Consider the following 25,215-nt stretch of genomic DNA (forward strand, 5'->3'; position numbering starts at 1 on the left):
GAGCTATACCTTCCCCACTCTTCCACTTTAATTCTTGTTGATTTCGTTCTTTTCGAGTTTTCACAGTTGTATTCTACAGAGATTTCTCATGAGTCTTAACTTTAACATCACTTCCTTGGCTATTTGTGGTACACTGAAGAGTTTTATGTCAGTCAACCTGCTTGCTAATATTCATATGCTGAAATACTGAAGCAAATTTTTTTAAATGCTCTGAAGAGAAACACCTGGAGAGCTTTATAAAAATGGATTCTCCATCCTCCTCTCCACTCCCTCACCGTGATGGATAAGGCATCAGTATCCAGCTGCTCCCATAACAGTGTACAAGTTAATTAAATAATCTCAACAGGAAAGCTGTTTCAATAACTCAATTAAGCATTTCCTGAATTTTGATTAAAGGAAAATCAGTATGTCAAACCCTGTGTATAAGGACACAAAAACTATCAAACTATAACCCTTACCCTTGAAAACTTTAGAATCTGGTTACCAAAAAAAAACTCATGTCAATATGATTATGAATATGCTAGTATGACTTAACATTCAGTCAACCTGCTCTCCAAGTTGCACAATTCTAGGGGGCACCATTCACATAGAAAATAACGTGAACGGTGTCTCCTTGGAGCTGTTTAACAGATTGCACTGGAGATACAAAACTCAGTTATTGTTACATATCAATTATGTCTCAATAAAATGTGGGGAGGGGAGGGAATGCCCCCTTCACCTGTGGAGGGCCATCCCTACCCCAACCCCATGCATTCAGTCCCTGAGTTATTGTCTCCAGGCTGGATAACCAGAGGACCACATCCTTCTGGCCACAGTGACTGGCTCAGGGATGAACCTGTGATGCAGTCTGAGCCAAGGAGACACAAATGTCTAAACTTTTGCTGGAACTGTAGGAAAGATACTCTCCTTTGTCCAACTGGATTTAGAGCTCAGAATGCAAACTTAGAGCTATTAACAACCATTGTGTCACCTAACAGGGAAACCCTGTCTTAGAAGAAAACATTGTACTCAGGAAAAAGAACTGGGAGCTGTCAAGAGAAATTGGACCCTGATAGTATCAACTGAACATCTCTTCCAAGACACACTGAAAGCTAGTTTCTGTTATGAACTTTTCAATTCTATGAGCCAAAACACACCATTCACAGGCACACACACTCAGAGAAAAACATATACCTTTTATTATTTAAGTTGGATTTTCTGTTACTTATAACACATTTTTTCTTAGAAGCGTGTTTTTCACCAATAAAATGAGGATGGTACTTGCTATCGGGAGTTGGTGGGGTCTGAGTATTTTGGAAAGCATAGAGCCTATTCACACGTAAAGCGTTATTCCTACTAACTTCCTCTTTTCTGCCCCTGCCTGAGTTCCTTGCATACTAATACTCTGAAACATAAAACATAATATAATACCAAAAGAACATTTTCATTACTAGATATGCCTATTCTGTGTTCAGGGACTTCTGATCCCATCTGTTCCACAGTATTTTTCATATTATAGAATTCTTTGAAACCAGATCAGCAAAGTTCTGTTTCAATGAACCGTTTGTTCCCCAGGCCACGAAAATAGCTTCTGCAAATAAGATTCTATGTTAAAAATGATGTTTGTGAAAATGTTTTACCTATGATATATGCCAACGTCCCTTGGAAATGAAATTGCCTAGTAAATTTGTTTTTGATGTTTAGTAAATTTTCATTACTGCTAATTAGTTAAAGTCGGAGTTCCTTCTGGCTTCTTGATCTTGGGATGTGCTGCTCAGAAAAGACAGAGTCATGTGGGCAACCAACAATGAGAGCCCTTTGGTCTTTATTCAAACAGCAGATTTTCTTGTCTATAATCAACTGCTCATTTTACTTCTGTAATTCTCCTTTTCCTTCATTTCTGCTTCTCCTTCCTTTTCATGACTCTTAATCCAGCTTTGAAATATGATTCTTTGATTTGATCCATCTGCAGTATTTATTCCTCAAAGCCATTATCAATGCCTTTGCCGAAATTCATCTGATGCCTGTGAACATTAGAAGACAGACGTTAGAAGACAGGGAGATGTCAGAGGACAGGGAGATAAAAAATTAGCAAACAGAAACAATATTTTGGTATGTGAATTCTATCTCAATAAATCTGTTTCTTAAAAAGAAAAAAAAAGAAAAGCAATGAATTAATACTGACTCAGTTCCCTAAAGAACTGACACAGAGTCACATACTGCTCCTCCCCAGAAACAGTGTCCAGGGTTCATTAGCATGAAAGATGGTGACATCCTTCCCTTGGTATCCAAATAAAACGCAGCAAACTCTCTTTCAAGTGCTACAAGTGAGGCGCATGGAATCACAGTGAACTGATAAAGACATTTTATCTACCAGCATTTAAATGTGCCCTTTAAAGACTAAAATCAATTCCAATGTCCCTATTTCTACTCTGGTAGTACATATGTGTACATATAGCCAACCAACCATTAAGAAAGGAGCTTTGCATCTTTCCACGTAATCCAAAATGATGGCAAATTATGATGTGGTAATCAAATCAAAACCTTACAAAAGAAAATATATATGGACTGGATATATTCAGAGCTACCTTCTTTTTAAATTTTATTTTCCATTAGTTATGTTTTATCCCACTTTGCCGGTGTATTCTCTTTGTAATTCATTCTCTAGCTAGGCTGAACTTACTGCTACTTAGAATGGCAGATGCGACAGCAAAATGATGATGTCACCCTTTAGCCAAATTGCACTATTATTACAGAACTGCTTGTACTCTCATTCATTTATCTCTGCCGACATCGCTCCCCGGGAAGGTTTTCCGGGCAGATGTGAGCTCCCCGGGCAACAAAAGTGGTGGAGAATGCACATTCATTTTAAAATCCTGAGAGGTAGAATTTAGTAAATCTTGACATTTTAGAAATATATTCTGAATAAAGGAGACATCTAATGGCCTCAAACCTGTTCTGATTGAAAACCTCAAAGACTCTTGAGCATAAAACAACCCCCAAATTTATTCTCATTACAGAAATATTTTCATCTAAAAAGCATGTTTTGACCCACAAAATTATCATGCAGACTAGTCTCTTTTGTAAGTAAATGCATATATGCTAAGAATTGACTTTACACTTTAGTTGTCATTTGATTTGGAGTTGGGTGAAAATTAGTAAAAGATAAATAGGCAGGTTTCCATTAAGTGCACAAAAACAACTTCAAAATATAATGCAGACATTAGACATAAAGGAAGGAATTGTGAATCGGGAAAGCAAGTAATGAGAGAAATGGTATAAAAGAAAAAGCAACCCTGGAAATGAGTGTAAAAAGAGAGAGGAAAACTCAGGTTCATTTCAGGGATGCTTTCCCCCATACCACTCTTCCTCCTTTCTTCCCTGGTTCTGAGGAGCAGTAGGTAACTTTTTAAAATATATTTTCTCTTTTGTTTTATCTTATTATAATATAACCTATGCACATACCTGAAATTCCAATAGTACACAAATGTATACAAAGAGAAGGAAATCTCTCTCCCACTCCTGGCCCCAGCTCCTGAGTACCTGCCTCTCCCTCACCTCCTTCCTGAATGTCTTTATTTTTGTGTGTGTACCATGGACCCCTCAGCTATCTGATGAACCTGTGGACACCCCTCTCAGAATAATATTTGAAAATATGTACTTCCTATCAAAAAAAAAATGAGAGAGAAAAAAATAAAATACGTAAAATGAAGAACAGAGGATTACAAAGGGAACCAATTACAAGGAAATACGGTTCGACCATGACATCCTTAGGGATCCACGGACTCCAGGCTAAGAGCCTTTGCTCTTAGAGTTCCCATGCATGTGCAGTCATACGTATGTGCCTATCTATCCTTTCCCACAAATGGCAGCGTGCCTTCTGGAGTGGGTGCTGCTGGAGCTCTGCCCAGATCCCCTGTACAGCCAGGGCCTCCATGCCCCAAGGGCTGTGAGTGTTGGCAGCTGATGGTTCACAGTTGCCCCTTCCACAGAGTCTCCTTCACCCCACCCCCGACCCTGTGGCACACCAATGCAGGGGTACAAATGGTGGGATCGCTCTCTGGTGCAATGCCCACTCCAGTGCTCCATACGGGATCAGGCTAAAGTTGACGTCCACAGCCTTAGTCTTTTTTTTTTTTTTTTTTTTTAATTACTTTATTTTGGCAGGGGTGGGGGAGGTAATTAGGTTTATTTTCTTTTAGAGGAGGTACAGGAGATTGAACCCAGGACCTTGTGCATGCTAAGCATGCGCTCTACCACTTGAGCTATACCCTCCCCCTGCTTAGCTTTTTCCCCTGCCCTACCCCAACCCCCTCTCCCCTTCTCCTGGGAGCCATCCCCCCTAAAAGCACAAAAATCCCTGTTTCAGTCTTTGCTTTCAGAAACCCCTACTCAAGTCACTTATCTACCATCCCTTTACCTTGGCTTTTCCATTTATTGATTTCTTGGAAGAGATTCCATATCTGTACATAAGGATCTGTCGCATTCCCTTAACAGCCACAAACTAATCCATTAAATGGATTTACCATAATTAATTTAGCACACTTCCAGCACAGTCATTTCCAATAGTTCCTCTCTGGGAACTTAAAAATCTAATTTTTACACACTTAAATGTAATTACTGGCTTACCACATTTTAAGCACAGACGGTCCCCGATTTAGGATTTTTCGACTTCACAGTAGTGCAAAAGAGATACACCATTCAGTAGAAACCATACTTGGAGTTTCGAATTTTGATCTTTTCTTGGGCTAGCGGTTCATGGCCAGATACTCTCTCCTGATGCTGGGCTGCAAGCTCAGCACCCAGCCAGCCACCTGAGCCCAAGGGTAAACAATCAACACACTTACAACATTCTCTGCCCACGCAACCACTCTGTTTTCCACTTTCAGTACAGTATTCCGTACATTACATGAAATATTCAATGCTTTACAATAAAATAGTTCAGAAGATTTTGCCCATCAGCAAGCTAATGTAAGTGTTCTGAGCACGTTTAAGGGAGGCTTGGCTAAGCTGTGATGTTCCAAAGATTAGGTGTTTTGTTTTTGTAGGTTAGGTGTTTTAAATGCATTTTCAACAAATGATATCTTCAATTTATGATGGGTTTATGAGGATGAAACCCTATCGTAAGTTGAGGAAGCTCTTTTAATAGTTGCTGAGGAGCCTTTCTTCAACTCCGTTAGCTACAAAACTTTAGAACCTTGCTATCTTTTTGGACTAAAGCTTTGTTCTCAAAGCAATTTATATTTAAATTTGACAAACTGTAAGGACTCAGCAGGCTCCTAGCCCTTGCACCAATCAGTCCCCACAGCGCCAGCGTCTGTAGCACCAGATCAAGGAGCAATCTCCATTCTAAACAGGAGAACAACTAGGACCTGCAAATGCTTCCCTTGGACCCGAGAATCGTTGGGCCTCACCACATGCCTCACCGCCAGCAAGAGGAGTAGGTGCTCCCTGAAGTCTGGTAGGAAGGCCCTGGATCTCAAGCCCTCACACACCACTCCCATCCAGGAATATTCCTTCCCAAGGACAGAACAGCCTAAACCCCTAGGGGTAAGAGAGGCGTTTCATCTCTGCTTCTCCAATTGAAAGGTGGTTCGCCCCCCAGGGTAGTACTTGAGAGTGATTATTTGAGGCTGACCCTCACCCATTGAAGAGCCTTCCTGTATGTTTTCCCACAATGTAAGTTCCACTTCCCCGGCACCAAAACCAGAACTCACTTTTCCTGCCTAGCAGCTGCTCACAGTGTGCATCATAATAAACCAAGAATACAGCAACACAAGGAAGCACATGCTGCTCAAAACGCTCTTTCTGGTCAGAATGGAAGGAGTGGCTGAGAGCCCTGGAGATCCCCAGCCTGGGAGTGGCAGCAGGGTCTCCGCTGGATTCATTTAGCAGGGTATATTCTGTTGCTCACATCTAAGAATTAAGACTGATCATTTACTTCACACTTTCTCTTTTCTCTTTCCCTCATAGGCTCCCCACTCCTCCAACCATAAAGAGATCCTTGATTTCACTCAAAATCAGAGAAATGCAAAACAAATCAAGAGAAATATTGTTTTCTACCTACCAGACTGGCAAAGATTAAAAAGTTAAATGAACTACATTGGTGGGAACACAAGAAAATGTACTGCCGGTGGGAGAATAAACCAGTACAATCCTTACAAAGAGAACTGGGCTATGAACTATCAACTATGAAACACAAAACCCTTGACCCAGCAATTTCACTAACAGGGATTTATCTTATAGATCAGAGGTGAGCAAACTTTTTTCTTTAAAGGACCAGGTAGTAAACAGTTTAGGCATCCAGGCCAGATATCACTGCTCCAGTTACTCAACCGTGCTGTTGTAGCTTTCATGCTTAAGGAAAGACCTTAAAGAAGCAGGTGGGCAGGGCTGTGTTCCAACAACACTTTGTTTACAAAAACAAATGGCACATCATGGGGGAGGGTATAGCTCAGCAGCAGAGTGCATGCCTAGCATGCATGAGGCCCTGGGTGCAATCCTCTGTACCTCCATCAAATAAGTAAATCTGATTACCCCCTCCCCCCACCAAAAAAATAAAAATAAAAAAGAGGCACCTAGAATTTGGCCCGCAGGCTGTAGACCCGCTAACCCCTCTAGGTACCCTTGAATAAAAAACAAAAACATGTATACTGTATTCTTCACAACAATAGCCTAAGAATGGAAACTACTTTGATGTCCATCAAGAGAGGACTGGATAAGTAAATTACAACACATCCATTCAATAGAACACTTGCAGCCACTAAAAAGAAGGGGACAGTTCTATGAGCACTGATAAGGATTAATATCCAAAATTTATCAAATTTTTAAAAAGCAAGGTGAAGAGCAGGGTAGAATATACTTCCATGTTTTATAAAAAGTTTAGATACATACATATATATATATGTATATGTATATGTGTATATATATATATATTTGCTTAGCTAAGCATAGCACATAACTGATGGACACAAAAGAGACTGGAAAGGGGAATTGGGTGGCTGGGAGATAGGAGCCTTAGGGAGACTTTTTTCACCATATGCCCTTTTATACCCTTTGGATTTTATACCATGTGCTTTACCAATGAAGAACAAATATATATGATTTAGTTTTTTTTAATGCATCTGTTTTTTTAGTATTTAGTTTTGAATCACCAAGTACAAACAGGGAAACAAAGCAGGGCTCCAGACAGCAGATCTAGCTATTTCCAAAGTCCCCTCTCGTGCCCAGAGGCTGCAAGTCGCCCATCAAAGAGCATCACATCAGGGATCAGGAGACCTGGCTCCAAGTCCGACCTCTGTTACTGACTCTCTGTGCTGTGCTGGACCAGTCACCTCGTGTCTCTGATCATCCCTTTCCTCTTCTGTAAAATGGAGGCAGTAGTGCTATTGAGCTATGGGATATAAAATAATATCACTGTTATTGGAGAAATCTCTTAATGTCTCTGGGCCTCTTTCTTGATCTGCAAAATTTGAAAGGGGACAAAATGAGCCTTTAACTCTCAGATACATTCTTCCTTTAATAAACAAAGTTGTCATTTACAAGAATTCAGGCAGAATTGTGAACTTGGCAAGCCAGTGAGGATCTCTTTTTACTTATCTCAAAAGAGTGACTTCCAAGTCCAAAAAGAAAATAAGAAATATGTTTGCACTTACAGATCCAGTCCAACCTGGAGATGGGAAAGGGCTGCCTTCTTCTAAGGACACCACCTCTCCCTTCCTTGGCCCAGCCCACCCAGCAGTTGTCAGCCAGGCAACTTCTTTTTTTTTTTTTTTTTTTTTTTTTTTTGAGCTGCCACTAGGTACAGAACAAGCTCTACTGGAAAAAAATTCAGAAATGTCACTTCGATGGATATATTCATAATGTCAAACAGTAGACCCATGAGGGCTGGCAGGACAAAGAAATGGAGGGATCGTGGTCTAGGGGGCCAAACAGGGAGGGCTCCCTGCCCCATCCTGACTTCCAGCCTCTGCTAAGAGCTATCATTTGTATTGTTTCAGGAACTCCAGGCAGATGACAGAGTGATGACAAGGAAGAGCAGCATCGCACTATCTTCCTATTTCTGAGAATTTCTGGTTATTGTTAAACAAATGTTTGGAGACGTTAAACTGACAGGAAAGAGTACTCGTGTAGTGTTACAAGGTGGCAAACATTATGAAATCTTTTCAGAAAAGTTCAACTGGATGAGAGGGTGCTGATGTGAAAACCAACAGCACTCAGCACCATCTCAGCTAGTGGAAAACCCCTTCCCTTCCTTCTGCATTTCCGTGGGCTTGGGAGCAACGACCCAGCCACTCTGAAAAGAATGTTGCAAAGACTCTTCGTGTCCTTGGCTTCAAAGAACATTTTACTCTTGAATAAACCACGTTCACCCTCTCAAGCTTAGAACCAAGGCAGCCAATCAAATCTAAGACATTTCAGCAAGTCACAGCCTCTCCCTGGACATGCAGAGAGCCTGGTGTGGATACTCCCCCAGGTTATGGGCTGAGACAAGGGAGCTGGACGTGGGCCTTAAGGCAACAGAGGGAAATGGGGGTGGGCTTTCAAGTGGGAACTATAGAAGTGCACTTTCTCTGTGAGAAGTGGGAGGAAGACACAGGACATAAAGGTTTGGTAAAAATTGTGGTGGACTATGGGGCAAGTAGAAATAGGATGGAAAAGAGAAAGGGAAGAAAAATAGAAAGAGTGAATTCAATGTAAGAACTTGCCAAGTACCTACTCTGTGGGCTGCCGACTAAAGAAAGCTTCTTAGTCAGGGGGGACTTTGTGCTGGAGAAGAACCGGCAAGCCCTGACTGGGGGGTGGGGGTGCTGAGGAAGACCATTCAGGATCAGCCTGAATGGTGAGTCCCCTTCATTCCCTCACCAGTCCCAGTCCTTCCCCAAGCTCCCCAGAAAGAGCCATTGTCATAAATTAGGTTTAGTCTTTCAGCCTGTGTTTTGCTATACATACGTGCATCTATAAACAGCGGATACCATTGTTTGTGTGGTTTTTGCTCATCATTGGAAACAATGGTAGCATCCAGTATACATCTTTCTGCAACTTGTTTTTTTTTTTTAAAAAAAAAAAACGTATAATTTCCTGATATATGTTGATCTAGTTTATTCATTTGAACCCCTCCATATCATCCCACCATATGAACGTACCATGCTTATTTATGCACTTCCCTATGACAAACAAGTAGCTATGTTGTCAAACCCAAGTTCGTGTGCCCGATGCATAGTGAGGCCAAACGAACCAAATCATGAGAGTTCGGAGCAGAGAAAGTTTATAAAAGCCAAGCAAGGAGAACGGGCGTCTCCTGCTCCAAAGACCTGAACTCCCCAGTGGCTTCTGGGCAAGGGTTTTTAGAGACAGTGTGAGGGCAGAGGGTAGAAGGATGCTAGGTCAGCTTGTGGACCTTCTTCTGATCGTTCGGTGGTGAGGTAACAGGGTGATATTTCCAGAATCTCAACCTTCCAGTTCCACCCAGGCTGGGATCTCCATGCTTGTGGTCAGCATGCAGTCACCATCCTACACCTGTGGGGTGGGGGTCCTAATCTCTCCTGAACAACTCAAAGATACGCATCAGATTTTTATCTGTATCCCTTCAGGAGGAACCAGGAGTCCTGCGACTTCAGCCCTAATCATCAACAGCTGGAGTCTGCTCTCTGGAACCAGAGACAGGCCCAGGAGACTAAAGGCACTTTTCTCCTACAAACAAGAAATGGGGGACACGGAGAAGTTTTTCTCCCTGAGAAGGCCCCACAGGGTTCTGCTCAGTTTCTGTTCCCCTTTTCTTATATACTCCTCAATCCTGAGGGGAACAGAGGCAGGACAAGAAAGGGAATGAAGATTTGGATACAGAGGTTAATCACAAACTCTGCAAAGAAGCTCAGTTGTAGGGGGAACACCCAGTTTTCCTTCTGCGTTTCTCCTTTACTCTCCATGACTACCACACTCACACTTCTGATGCCACACATGTAGGGGTTTCCTGACAACCAGCAAATTCTCTATGACACCAGATGGATGCCCTACAATTCAACTCAGTTTGGACACTATCTACCTGGAGAAAGCTTCAGATGCCACAGGTTAAAGGCTCAGCCCCACAAGATTGCAACCCCCCCCCATGCCAAACACAAGTAATGGATCCCCAGATCCCCACAACATCTGTCTGACTTGGCTACACATTAGGGGTTCCCACAACCTCCTCCTCCTTGGATTCAAGTACTTGCAAGAACAGCTCACCAAACTCAGAAACACTCATGTTTACCAGTGTATTAAAGGATATGATAAAGGATACAGATGAACAGCCTGATGAAAAGTTACACAGGGTGAGGTCTGGAAGGGTCCTGAGCACAAGAGTTGGGGTGCCTTACCCTCCTGGTATGTGGTTGTATTTACCCACCTAGGAGCTCCCCAATCCCCACACTCTTGGGGTTTGTAAGGTCTCCTCACGTAGGCATGGTCAATCATTAACTCCATTTCCAGCCCATCTCCCATCTCTGAAGAATGGGGGTGGGGCTGAAAATTCCAAGCTTTAATCAGGATTGGTCTTTCCGGTGACTAGTCCCCTGCCACCCCACCTCTGTCCAGGAGCCTCATTAGAAAAAATTTCAAGGGCTTCAAGAGCCCTGTGTCAGGAATTGAGATAAATTCTACAAAGGACCAGTTTCTAATTAATTCTTTGGGGGTAGGGGTTGCTGGGGGAGGCAATTAGGTTTATTTTTAGAGGCAGTACTGGGGATTGAACCACAGACCTCTTCCACTTGAGCTATACCCTCCCTGACACCAGGACCAGTTTCTAGAAAGTCTAAGAATATTTCATCACATGGTCCAATAAAACCTAACACAATAGAAGAAGCTCTCCTCAGGCTTGTTTTAAGCATTCTGTGTCAGGCAAGGTCCCCTTGCCCCCCAAAACAGAAACAGGTAGTACATTCCAATTAGGAAAATTGGAAGAGGCTTTACTAACAGAGGGATTAATTCCAAAGGGGTGTGTGGGTATAGGGGAGCCATGAGAAACAGCAGCAATTGTGCCACCACCATCCCCAAAGAGGTAAGGGGAAGGACAGCTTACCTAAAGCTAGAGATGTCACTGCTAGATTGCACGATGCTCAAAAGCCAACACTCAAGTATTGGTTGGAAAGAAAAGGTTGCTTTACTCAGGAGGCCGGCAACCTGGTGAGATGGCGAACTTGTGTCCAAAGACCAATTTCGAAGACTCTGCTGGACCATGGAAGTTTTTAAAAGGAGAATCACTTGGGGAGGGGTCAGAATGTTGGTCATCTTCCACTGTGTTTAGACTTTCTTCTGATTGGTTGATGGTGAACTAAGAGGATGGTGTTCCAGGAGTCTTGTGCTCAACCTGAAGTCACCATCCTCCACTTGGGTGGGGCTCTTAGTTCCTGCAGAAGAACTCAAAGGTTACACCTCTCGAGGAGGAACCAGGGCCCTGCCCCATTGTTGCACTATTGCTTATGGACAGCTCCTTCTTTGTTTCTGCATCCCCTCCCTTCCCTGATTAGCCACTGTTGAATCTGCCCTTTGGAACTCAAGGAAGGTCAAGGAGGCTGAATGAAGCCTACTTCCTACAAACGAGAAAAAGGGAACACAGAAAGGACTTGTACCCGGAAGGGCCCCACAGGGCCCTGCTTTGTTTCAGAAAGAAAAAAAGTAGTAGACAGTGGGCCACCCAGAAGAGAGCAGTGACCTTCTGCTGAGGGACACAGAAGCCCCTGGCAACCTCACAGGAAGAAACCAGGAAGATAAATGCCCTGACCCCACGTTCCTCTCTCCCTCCTTCCCACCTCCTGCAGAAACCCAGAGAACATAGGTGCCTTTGATGTTATTCACTCAGGACAGCCTCACAGGACAGAGAAGGGAATGGAGAAAGGTGGAGAACAGATCTAGATGGCACAGTGAAGAAATCCAACCCCTTTGCCCAGCCAGACAACTTTGGTTTCACCCCAGGTGTGGGCAAGACAGATAATTCAATAAAAATTTATAAGGAATTTTGAAACATTTTTCTTCTTCCTGAATGTGAGTTTAAATCATGAGCTGCTAAGCCAAAAGCTCCACTCTAAACTCTACAAAGCATAGACCACAGTATACCAACCCAATAAAATGCCATTTAATAAAGATCAGAAATGTTGAATAACTCACAATTTCTTGTAAACCCAAGTGCCCTACTATAAACACTCAAATGTTACAGATGACTTCTTGAGATTATATAGGCATCATAAGAACAAGAAAAGTGAAAGAATAATAATAGGGACAGACACATAGTTCATGGAACGTTTCTTCTGTTTTCCATCTTTCACCTCTGCCAAGGAGAAAGATAATTGGACAGAAAATAGTAGAACAAGCATTCGGATGAGAAACCTAAAAATCCAAACTGGTGGAGAGACTCTAAGAGAGTACCTGGATTCACTACATCAGCGCAAACCTCTGACAAACTACATCCCAGCTTACTCCTGGAAGAACTTGGGGATAAAACGAGCTGCTGTTTTGTTATCGCAAAAGAATCTTAGAAACCGGGGCAGAGATGGACGACACAACTCTCAGACAGGTTGTCAAACATCACTTTGAACATAGAGAGAGGAATGTGGAGCACGTAAACATGCCTAGGAATCAGGAAGGACAAGTCAGGATTTAATGAATTCACAGCACTTCCCTCCTGGCCCATACTCTGCCAGACTAGTAAGTCAGAGAAAGCTGTCGACACCTGCTTCAGCATTTGAGCTCTGCATTTGACAGAGACCTTCACCTGGTGAACAAGATGGAAGAAGGTAGCCTAGATGATCACAAAGACAGATGCTAACGATGAATTGGTGTCAGCCTGGAATCTGTAATGCCATGGGATTCTGTCTTAAACCTTTTTCTGCTCTTCGAGTAAATAGCTGAGTATACAGCAGGTTTCCTTCTCCTCTTCTTTGATGGCTGGAGAGGTAACCAAATATATTGAATGGCAGAGTGAGGATCCAAAGGCCATAAAAAAAATTTAACAATAAAAATCTTTATTAAAAAAGAAAAAAATTTTCTATTGGAATAAATGTAAAACCCTACACTTGCATTTTTTAATGCATAAGAACAGAATCAGAAAAACATGACCAGGCTTCCAATTAAACACGATGGGTTTTCTCCCTTGTTTTTTATTTCTTCACTCTTCTAAAATCTACCAAAATGACAGTAGACAATTTTTTAAATAAAAGTACAAATCACAAGAACAAAGAGAATGAGAGAGGAGAAATAGAAGACAAGAGATGTGGGCAATCATTTGAAAGATGGAAAGCAAATAGTAACTCATTCAGCAGAACCCACCACCAGAGTGCCTGCTAAGATAGATACCAATGAGAATGAAGCCTGTTCACCTCTAAGAACCCTGTAAAGGCTGAGGACCAGGAGGTCTAGTGCTGCAGAAGAGAGTGGTGACACAGAGTGAGACACAGATGTACGTGAACATAGAATGAGGTGCTTGGCAAGAGTGTGTTTCCATTCACTGAGAAGGTTCAAGCAGAAGTCAGACAATCGCCAATCAAATATATTATAAAAGTGATTCAAGTTTTGCGTGGAAACTTGGCTCCAATGACTTTTTAAGTCCCATGACCTCTGAAATCCTGTGATTCTAATCCAATGTAGACAGTACTCCAGCAGATTTTTTGGTTAACTTCTGAATGTAGCTCCTTAAATGCCCTAGAGGTGGCACTGTGGTATAAGATGAGACAGCAACTCAGCTACTCCTACCTGACTCTCCTGGGCTGTTCTATTGTCTATCGTAACAAGTGATAACTAGGGTGTTTCTGAATTTTAAAAAATCAGAAACCTGAACTCAGAGCTTCGGAACACCTAGGCACAGTAGTTCTAGCGACACACGAGCTGTTGTGAGCATCAGTTTGTCATCCTTCTCATCCTGCTTCATTCATATCTCATCTGTGACACTTCTCTTCCCTGTATTTGTCATTCTCCGACAGCAAAATAAGTTTTATGCCAAAGCAACTGCTCCTTCACATCCCAAGTGTCCTGCCTCATTATGTGTACCCTTTACCTCAGGGCTCCTAGGAATGTAGGGCTTTGTCTCCCTTGATTTAAAAAAGAAGAAATACAAGTTTCCTGTATAGCACAGAAAACTGTATTCAATATCTTGCAACAACCTATAATGAAAAAGAATATGAAAAGGAATATATGTATGTGTATGTATGACTGAACTGTTATGCTGTACACTAGAAATTGACTGGTCACTGTAAACTGACTATACTTCAATTTAAAAAAAAAGAGAGAGAGAGGTAACAAAAACAGAAAAAAAAAAAAAAAAGAACAGAACAAAACACTTTTTTTAAGTACAAGTTTAAGCCAGTATCTTAAATATGACTGTCTCTGTGTCTCTTCCCTTTTCCACAGCTAAAGGAGATTCACAATTTTTAAAAGCTATACTCTATTTACAGTCATTATAAAATATCAGCTCTATTTCCTGTGTTGTACAATATATCCTTGTAGCTTATTTTATACATAATAATTTGTACCTCTTAATCCCCTACCTCTATCACTTGCACATGGAATCTAAAAAATACAACTAGTAAAGATAACAAAAAAAAGGAGTGTGGGATTTCTTTTCCCATGCAACTCAATCTTTTTCTTTCTTTTTTTTTTTTTTTGTCAGCTAGACTAGACCCAACATTTTAAAAAGCAGTCTGTTGACACAACATTGTAAAATGACTATAACTCAATAAAAAAAAAAAAGTTTAAAAAAATGTTTTAAATAAATAAATAAATAAGCAGCCTGGGTTTTTAGTTGGACTAATGGCATTTAGTACCCCTGCCCCTCCTCCACCCCCCAATTCAGTGGGTTGGAAGAGGCAAGTTAGACCAAAAGTGAGTGGATTTGACAGTTTTATAGAATCCAGACTTAAGAAGTTTCCCTGGAATTGAGACCTGAATGTAGGAGCAGAGTTGTCTGAATCTATGGAATTGATGGAGACATTCCTTGGTAAGGAGCAAAATTTCCCCATGGACCTTGTAAATCTGAAGCAGATAAGAAACACAAAGAAATCAAATTTTACAGTTTTGATGAGTGGCAAAATTTGTCAGGAGGAGCTAGATGGTAAGTAGATTTTAAGAAGCAGAACATAACTCTCTCCCCATTTTTTTCTTTTTTATTCAAATCTTAATTTCAAAACAGAACTGTTTCCAAATCAGCCTATGTGCTGTCTTCTACCCTTTAATTTTTTCCCTCCCTTTTGAATTTAAGATTTATTCTTTTTTTTAAGCTTTCTCTTTTTGTATTGAAGTATAGTGGATTTAGTGACTAAATTTTCAAAGGTAATGGCATCTTTGCATCTTATTCTGAGTATGTGTCCTAAATGCCTTGGTCCTTTATAGGCTCAGGCCCCCAACACCTAACTGACTCTGGTTGTTTTGTTTTCTGAAGTGTCCTTTGTACTAACTTGATCTGAACCAAAAAATATTATGTAGTAGCTCACAACATTTTCCATCTGTCCTAATTCTTATACCAACTTTCTAGACTTGATCTTTCTGTCCTTCCCTGGAGAGATCAAAATAATTCATTTCATACTTAAAGTAATAATTCATTTCATATTTAGAGCAATTAATAAGCACTTACAGAAACACTGTTGAGTTGTTTGTCTCATAGAAGGAAGGGTAGCACCTGGCTAGTTAGTCCTCCAACTATCATTTCTCTAGTTTCAAAAAAAACGTTGTTAGCATTGCCAACATAATTTGTGCGAGTGAATACCCACTGCACCTCCATATCACAAAATGGAAAATGTTCAAAGGAATACTATGTATTGGGACATACATGTTTGTTTTAAATTTCTCATCATAGTCATAGTACAGATTTAAATCCTTAAGTGGCTTATAAAAGAGGGAGTGTAGTGCTCTAGTGATCCTTGTAATCTACTAATACCAGGCAGATTACAGAGCATGTTGGAAAGAGAAGAATTTAAACTCTGTCGATTCACATTCAAATTTAGCATTCAAGCCCCCATTTGAGCCCAGCTCATTAATGCTGTGTTGAAAACGTGTGCCGGGAGAACCTAACAATGAAACCAACCAGCGTCTCTGTGTGTAATTCACGCATTTCAAATACAGTCGTGGCTTCCATCACACCAGGACAAGGAAGAAACTTCTAAAGCTGCTCAAGAAAACACAAAAGGTCTTGGTTTCAAAGGGGGAAAAAATCAACATCTTGAGCCTATACTTGCTTCAAGGAAATCTGCAGTGAAAACTAAAACAAATAACAAACACAAATAGCGTAACAGCTGCTCCAGAATTAGTTTCTTATTAGAGTACGTGGAGGGGTGCTAGGTCTCTCCAAAAGACCTACAAAGAGATCCCCAATCTGTGACTGTTCTGGTGTTCATCTCTGATGTTGACAGTAAAAAACAAGGCCAGAAATATAAACATAAGAACTTTGACTAGGGTTCTATGAGATACCATGTGAAGTGTTCTTTTGTATAGTAGTTTACTATGTTTGTCTGCTTGGTCAATTTATAAACAATTTGGAAAGCTTAATACTGTACAAATGTAGTTCTTTGGGTCACTTCTCTAAAAAAGGAATCAAGCCCCAAAGCAAGACTATCACCTCCCTATTTTACTTTTGTTTCTATGAGAAGCTAAGATTCAGCTTGTTTCATGTCAATTTACAGAAACTTTTCCTGGTTCACACTTACCACAAGAAGGATTTCACTCATGAACTGCACACAAAGGTAAAACTTGAGAAGTGTACCAGAACGTCTGTGTGTGTGTTAGGGTTTTTGGTGTCAAGGCAACTACAGTTTACCTCGATTACTGAGGGATTTATTGTATGTTACACAGGGGATTACCAAAAACAGGGGAATCTGGGCTACACAGCCAGAAGTCATAGGCAGAGTCTAGCTGGACAGCAGGCACTACGGAGCCTGGGGGACAGTTCCCAGAACTAAAAGACACCGAGGCAGCAGCCAGGAGGAGGGACCCAGGCTGCCAGGCAGACTCCTCAGCAGCTGCGTTCATGGACTCTCCCTCCTCATGATGACTCAGCAGCTCTCGCTCTCTCTCTCTCTCTCTCTCTCTCTCTCTCTCTCTCTCTCTCTCTCTTTCTCTCTCTCTCTCCTAGACCAGCTCAACTGCTATCAGTCAAACCAGTCAATATATCGCTTCTCTGCCTCCTGGCTTACATTACTCATGGCTTCTGCTTGTTTATGGTTCTACAACCTCTTGGCATCTATGTACTGCCCTCCATCTGGGGAACCCAGATCTGCTTCCATTATCAATCACTTGTCTTTTTCCCTTTATTGCCAGCACAAATTCTTGAGAGAGAAAACCTGATTGATTTCATGATGAATTATAAACCACCTCATAAGCCTCCAGTCCAGTGGTTCTCAAATGTGGGCATGAAATTACCAGGAAGGTTTATTAAAACACAAATTGCCCCACGCCACCCCCAAGAGTTTCTGAATCAGTAGACCTCTAGATTGCTCATGTGGTCCCATAGTTTGCATTTCTAACAAATCCCCAGATGATGCTGATGCTTCTGATACTGCGATCACCATTGGAAAACAGGTGCTGTAGCTATAGGTTGCTGGTCCTGGAATAAGATGCCTGTCAGCTGTAGGGATAAGTAATATGATTTAGCATTTGGCTACCTATAAACAAGGAACTTTCAAGTGCCAGTTTCCTAAGCAAGAGGCTCTGAAAAGAAAACTTTTAATATAGCCTGTGGATGGGCAAACACACTCTGACATTTTCCCTGTCTACTCTTTTTCTAAGCGAGGGTCTACCGCATTCATTGAGTACCTACTACGTGCCACGCCTTCACTGTATTACCCTGGAGATATAAAACCAGGTCATTTTAACTTGTAACAACCAAGGACCCAGCTGAATCATTTTAATAATGTAAAAATCAAGAAAAGTGTTTGTGTTCCCTTTTGAATATGAAGATACATCAAAAGAAAGCCACAGAAATTCTCAGGTTTTCATTCAAATCATACTGTGATAGAAACAGAAGACTAAGAGGTGCTTAAGCAAGAGAAGAGTATTTTTTTAAATTAAGATAAAAGAATTAGTTACGAAGAACTCATATTTCTAACTCTGAGTAAACCAAAGTATATTATGATAAAAACAAACTAGGCTCTGTGTTCTCAAAACCCACCGGCACTCAAAGGAGTCAAGTAAGCACATCCGAAAGGGAGGAGGTGTCGGGCAGGTCTGCTGGAGACAGGAAAAAGACAAACATACACAGATTTTAGAAAAGGTCATATGTAACCAGCCTGTACAAGGGGTGCTGTGAAGAATAGTTTGCACTCTTTTTCCTTGACAGGAGGAGCCTAGAAGATCAGGCTACAAGCCTGCACCCTTCCCCACTCATTCTGGGTTGCAGGCTCTCCCTTCCCCTCTTTTTAGCCTTTTTGCAGTATTCGCTGACTTAATTCACCGCGGCTTGTGTTGTATTATATCGTCCTCTAGTGGTTTCAAAAATTTCTCATCTCCCTTTTTTAAGGGCATTATTCAAGCCATACAAGCACATGGCGCTCAACAACTGTCTGCTAAATGGACTGAAATGAATGACAGAGATCCTGCAAATTGACCGGAGGACGGGGACCAGGTAAGATGACCCATCTCATCTTCCCTGGGAGAATGAGTTTTCTCCCAGGTAGAAGTATTTTAGGCTCAGGTTACTTATGCTGCAATCACTGACTTTTCTTGAAAGTAGATAGGGCAATATAGTTTGCCATTGTCTCTTGCACAGTTTCACGAAAATCCAATATACGATAGCCTGTGAGTGCAAAATTCCAAAAATGATAGCTACAAGTTCTATATTGAGAAGAACAAATACAAGTGCAAGGGTTTGAGGCTGGTCTCTATTCCAGAATATCGTGATAGCAAGGCATTTCAGAGTGAGCCTTCTCATCTCAGTCATATCCCTAAGTAAGTCATGTCACTTACTGAACAAGGAAACTATGGGAGCTTATGGCTCATTAATCATTCTTTTTTTTCTTAACCAGCAAAATGATTGTATTTACAAATAGCAAGGAATTGCAATTTGGAATGTGCAGATCAGAGACAGGTCCCTCCTTAATCTTTCTTTTGTGTCATCTTGGTGTACTGTGTGTTTGGGTTTTGTTTTGTTTTGCTTTGCTTTTTACTTTATGTATCCATTCAACAGGTGTTTATTGTTCTGCTATATGCCAGGCTTCCTGATGTGAGTTTGGGGAGGAGATGGAGATGCAAATGGGACACACTTTTGCTTTCAAAGTGCTTACCATGTAGGGAGAAAGTGGAGTACACACAGAGAGAGAAAGGGAGTTTTAGGAGTTCAAAGAATGAGGTCTCCTTGGAAACAATTCACTTTGAATGGACGGCATCTGTCTTTCAATTCTGATTGAAGACCACTCAACAGCAAATAAACTACAGCAAATCAATAATGACCAAGAGTCTGACATCATATTGAAACTGTGATATATACTGAAACTGTGACTAAGGACAAAAGACCCCACTCCTGTTTTTCAGATAATAAAAATACTACAAGTTTTCAACCCAGGAAAAAAATATTCACCTAGTAATTACCAGTTTTAAGATACCTTACCAGATACCAAAGGGAAAGAAAAAATAGCTAAGATACTGACTTTGTTCAGAGAGGATTTATCATATAGTGGGGAAATGTGCCTAGGATTAGCAATCACGTGATGTATCAGAGCCGAGGTCCTCTGAATGATGCTGCAATTAAAGCTCAGCTTTTTGTTGTCATTGTTTTATCAAAATAATTTATGAATATCCAGCCATTAGTATTGGGATTGGGTTTTGTTTTTAAGTCTTATCTTTTTTCCTGGAAGAAAATACTGCAAAATATTTGTTGACAAAAGAATAGTATGTGCAGAAAAAAAGAATTCCTACAACTCAGTTTAAAAATACAAGTCACCACTCAACATCACTAATTATCAGAGAAATGCAAATCAAAATCACAATAAGGTATTACCTCACACCAGTCAGAATGGCCATCATCAAGAATTTTACAAATAATAAATTCTGGAGAGGGTGTGGAGAAAAGGGACCCCTCCTACACTGTTGGTGGGAATGTAAATTGGTGCAGCCACTGTGGAGATCAGTAGGAAGTTTCCTTAAAAAACTAAAAATAGGGTTATATGATCCAGCAATACCACTCCTGGGCACATATCTGGAGGAAGCTCTAATTCAAAAAGATACTGCACCCTAATGATCACAGCAGCACTGTTTACAACAGCCAAGACATGGAAACAACCTAAATGTCTATTAACAGATGACTGGATAAAGATGTGGTATATATGCAGCAGAATACTATTCAACCATAAAAAAGAATGAAATAATGCCATTTGCAGCAACATGGATGGACCTAGAGATTATCATGCTAAGTGAAGTAAGTCAGACAAAGACAAATATCACATGATACCATTTATATATAGAATCTAAAATATGGTGCAAATGAACTTATTTACAAAACAGAAACAGACATAGAAAACAAACATGGTTATCAAAGTGGAAAGGGGGGATAAATTGAGAATTTGGGTTTAACAGATACACACTACTATATATAAAACATAAACAAGGACCTACTATAAAGTACAGGGAACTATATTCGAAATCTTGTAAAACCTATAATGAAAAAGAATCTGAAAAAGAATATATATATATAGAGAGAGAGAGAGAGAGCTGAATCACTTTTCTGTACACCTGAAATGTAAATCAACTATACTTCAATTAAAATAAAATTTTAAAATACAAATAAAAATAAAAATCACCTAGTCAAAAATTAGGTGAAATACTCCAATAGATACTTCTCAAAAGAAGACAGGGAAATGGTCAATAAGCAGATGAAAAAGTGCTCAACTTCTTATTAGTCATCAGGGAACTGTAAATTAAATGAGATATGACTACACATATATCAGAATGGCTTACAATCCAAAGATTGGTACAAAAAAAAAAAAGAAAACACCGTCTGCACAAAAATCTGTACAAGACTGTTCAAAGCAATTTAATTCATCCTACCTCAAAACTGAAACAACCCAGGTATTCATCAGTAAAAGAATGAATAAACTGTGTTGTGGGAGCACAAACTTGGGTTAACAAACTTTGATATTGTAATGATTGTTTTACCAAATCATATTCTCAGCTTTATGTAAACACATAAGAAATGTATGATCAAAACCAATGCTTTCTATATATGTCATTATACTGCTACTACAAAGCAAAAAGTCCTAGAGCATAAAAGACTGAACTCTCAGTACTAGTCACCACCTTATCTAGGGAACTTAGATTAGTTGCCTTGAAGCTGCTTTGCTAGCAGAAAACTGCTACAAACTGTCTCCTTGCTGTAAAAAGCAGAGACATGCTTTGCTCGCTTTGCTTAGTTTGAGGTCATAGATTCAGGGCTGCTTGTGCTTATGGAAAACCATAACTCGTCCCCTGCCCCAACCGGCAGGACATGCTTCGCTTATCAGGTGTAAGTGGATGGTGTAGGCTGCTCTTGCTCACAGAAGACTGTGACTTAGCCCTTAGCTGGGAACAGCTGGGCTGCTTTGCATGCTTAGACGATTTCTGATCATAGTACGGAGACTCTGTGGTGGTCTGGGTTTTCGTTATCAGTTATTCAGGACACTGTAACCTTGCTCATGATTGAAAGGAGTTGTTTCCTCTGTTGAATGGGGATGCAGACTGACTGAGAAGGGACATAAAGGAAATTTGTGGGGTGATGTCCATATTGTGATAGGGTTTTGGGTTACAAATATATATGTATTTGTCAAAACTCAGCAAATGTAGAGTTAATATGTGTGCATTGCATTGTTCATAAGTTTTATATCAAAAGAAAAAATCTGTAAACAAATATTGAACTTTAATTAATAATAAACATGCTAAAGTATTTAGGACAACTGTATTGATGTAAATATTTTTAAAATACAGTTATAGTCAGGATTTGTACCATTATAGTCTACCTTTTAAAAATCTGTCAGTATTTCACACTGTTCCATTTTTCTTTATTGTATGCCTATTTATCTTTTTAAATGACTGTGGAGTAATGGACCAAAATTACTATGCAAAAATTAACTTAACTGTTCCCTTATGATAGACATTCATGGCAGATAAGACAGTAGAGCCCTAGAACAGGATCTGGTCATCCCAATCCTTCACATCCCATCTCTGCTGGTTACTCTTTATATGACCCTGTCTGGGCAGGTTACCCATCTCACCTGTTCCCTGTCTTCTCCTGTGTTTACCCAGGTACCAAGACTAAAAGAACCCTGCAGCGTTGGCCTGCTGTGCACTTTGTGCTTTGATAAGGGAGTTTTCTCATGTTTCCTTTACTATGAATAATACCATTAGGAAAATAATTTGAGTATTACTTTCCAAGTTATAAAGTAATTAACATTGAATTAATTAAATATTATTCATTAAGGAAAATTAAGGAAATGTTTAAAAGGTCAAACGAAAAAATTAAAATCATCCCTAATCCCTTCTTTCCGAAGATTATCATTGTCAACATTCCAGCATATTTCGTTCTAATTCAGATTGATCCATTCTTTTTAATGTGCCAATTTGAACATTTAAAAAAGGATCTGACACAGGTGTGTTCTCCAGGTGCAAGCACCGATTTGAAATTTGCGCACAAGATATTTATGAGGAATGGATACCTATGGAAGGGAGTGGAAGGGAGGCAGGTCTGGGCAGAGAGAAAAGTGGGACTTCCATACAGGCTGCACAGAGCCTCACCCTCAGAAGGCGCCCTGGAGCATATACAACCTATCAGAGTCGCAGAGCATTGAGGCAAAAAAGCCAGACCCTGCAACCTCGGTTCCATCAGCCCATTGCAGGCCGTCCTGGGAAGCTGAGTCACATCCAGAAGGAGTTGACAGCTAAGGACTGTGAGCTGACAACTGGACAATCCCACCTCAAAATGGGATCTGGGACACGCACGTCTGTGCCCACCACGGTATATTTTCTGTTTTAATTTGCATTTCCTTCACAATTAGTGAAACTTTAAAAATGGATTAAAATGCAAATTGAACCATGCTTTAACACATTTCCAGTCTAATGTGCAATCCAGTCTCCAAATAAGGAGCCACTGAAGGATTTGGCGGCTTGGAGCGCCTTAGAGCCCAGGTGCAGTGGAATAGAACAGATAATGATGAGGCTGGATAGAAAGGGAAGGATAGGACCAAATTAAGGAGATAAGAGAGGGATTGAAACTGATACAGGTTGGCAAGGAAACCCAAGGGAGTTAGTCACCAAATGTCCCTGATTAGGGGGATGGTGTGATGAAATGGAGATCTGCCACAGTGATTCTGCCAGAACGCGTCAGCACAACAGTCCAGCCCTAACTGACACCACATGACCCTCCTTCAGCCACACTTGGGAGAGTCTGACTTTGCTGACTTCTTCCTTGTCTAGTTTTCACCAGCCACACAGCCATCATGAATAAGTCAAGGTGAAAGACCAATGAGGGCAGCAGCAAGTGATGGACCAGAAGATACAGAGACAGTGTAAAAACTGTACCTGAGCACGGTCCAGGCAAGTAACCTAAGGCGGAATCAAAGTCAACGGAATTTCCTTAATATTGTTAGTTCACAAATTTATTTTTTATTATCAGTAAAAGACAATTCCCTTAAGAGAAAGATCAGAAAACAATTTCCAAACACTTGAAAACGAGGCAGGAAAACCAAGAAATATGTCAACATATATTCAAACTCAATGGTTTAAAAAGATTGTTTTAATTAAAATAGCAATGATATACAATTTCTTAGCCTGTAAAATTGTCCAAAATCTTTGTCCTTTTATTTTATTTTACTTTGGGGGTATCAAAAATGCATTGCTCACTTTTATATAATAGCTTTATTGAATGTAATTCACATACCATTCAATTCACCTAAAGGATACAGCTCAGTAGTTTCAAATATATTCACAGAATTGTGCAACCATTATCACAATCAATTTTTTTTTTTAATTAAAAAAATCTTTTCATTGGGGGAGGTAATTCGGTGTTTTTTGGTTGGTTGGCTGGTTGGTTGGTTTTTCAATGGAGGTACTGAGGACTGAATCTAGGACCTTGTGCATACTAAGCATGCAGTCTACCACTGAGCTATATACCCTCCCCCCACAATCAATTTTAGAACATTTTTATTCCTGCATTAACAGTCACTCCCCTTTTTCCAACTCCTTTCCCTTCCCTCTCCTCCCTAGCTCCACTACCTTAGGCAATCACTGACCTATTTTAGGTAGAGATTTGCCTGTTGTGGACATTACATGTAAATGGAATCATACAAGACGTTCTTTTTTGTGACTGACTCCTTTTACTTCGCATGTTTTCAAGGTTCATCCATGTATACAAGTCTCTTATCAGATACATGTTTTGTAAATATTCTCTCCCATTCTCTGCATTGTCTTTTCGCTTTCTTGATGGTATCCTTTGAAGCACAAACGTTTTTAATTTTGGTGAAGTCTAATTTATCTTTTTCTTTTGTTGCTTGTGCTTGTGATGTTACATCTAAGAAATCATTGCCTAATCCAAGCTCACAAAAATTTATACCTATGTTTCTTTCTAACAGTTTTATAATTTCAGCTCCTAAATTTAAGTCTACATTAGGGGTTAATTTTTGCCTGTGGTTTGAGATAGAGTTCCATCTTCATTCTTTTGCATATGGATATCCAGAATATGGCCCCAAAATGTAAATAGTACAGAAACATGTATAGTGAAAATCAAACCTCCTTCACTTTGACTTTCTCTCAGTTATTTCTTTCCTTTTATCCTTCCAGACATGTTCTCTATATTCACATAAATGAATAAATCCTTATTTTTTAACAAAAATAAAAGCATAAGACAACCCACTGTTCTGCTTCTTGTTTTTCTATTAACTACAAATACACCTACCTCATTTAACTGCATAATATTCCACTGAATTAATAGACCAATATTAGGAATAATTTCACTAGCTGTTTAGCATTGGGCATGTTACTTAAGCTTTCTGTGCCTCAGTTTCCTTACTAATAGTACTATCTCATAGAGTTGTTGTGAGGATTCAATTAACCGTTACATATAAAGTTACTTAAAAGAGTGCTTTAGACCTTATAAAAGCTAAAGAAATATTATTTATTATTAGCACATATTACAGTGTTTTGCTAACAATTATTGCTGCAATTAACATCCCTATTTTTGTGTCTTTGGACATTTGCACAATGTAGCTATAAGTTAAATTCCTAGATCATGTACCTTTTAAATTTTGATATTGCAAAATT

The 25,215-nt window shown here is 40.1% G+C and overlaps 1 long non-coding RNA gene across 1 annotated transcript; it reads right to left on the reverse strand.

The window, feature by feature from the left end:
• Positions 1 to 1,155: 1,155 nt before the first annotated feature.
• On the reverse strand, positions 1,156 to 11,355 carry LOC123615115 (uncharacterized). The gene is made up of 2 exons (XR_006722674.2): positions 11,039 to 11,355; positions 1,156 to 2,003 (listed from the first exon to the last, which is right to left on the reverse strand). It is a non-coding gene; the product is annotated as an uncharacterized LOC123615115 (long non-coding RNA).
• Positions 11,356 to 25,215: the final 13,860 nt, after the last annotated feature.

The sequence above is a fragment of the Camelus bactrianus genome, chromosome 3 (assembly GCF_048773025.1).
Source record: "Camelus bactrianus isolate YW-2024 breed Bactrian camel chromosome 3, ASM4877302v1, whole genome shotgun sequence".
Classification (NCBI taxonomy): Eukaryota; Metazoa; Chordata; class Mammalia; order Artiodactyla; family Camelidae; genus Camelus; species Camelus bactrianus.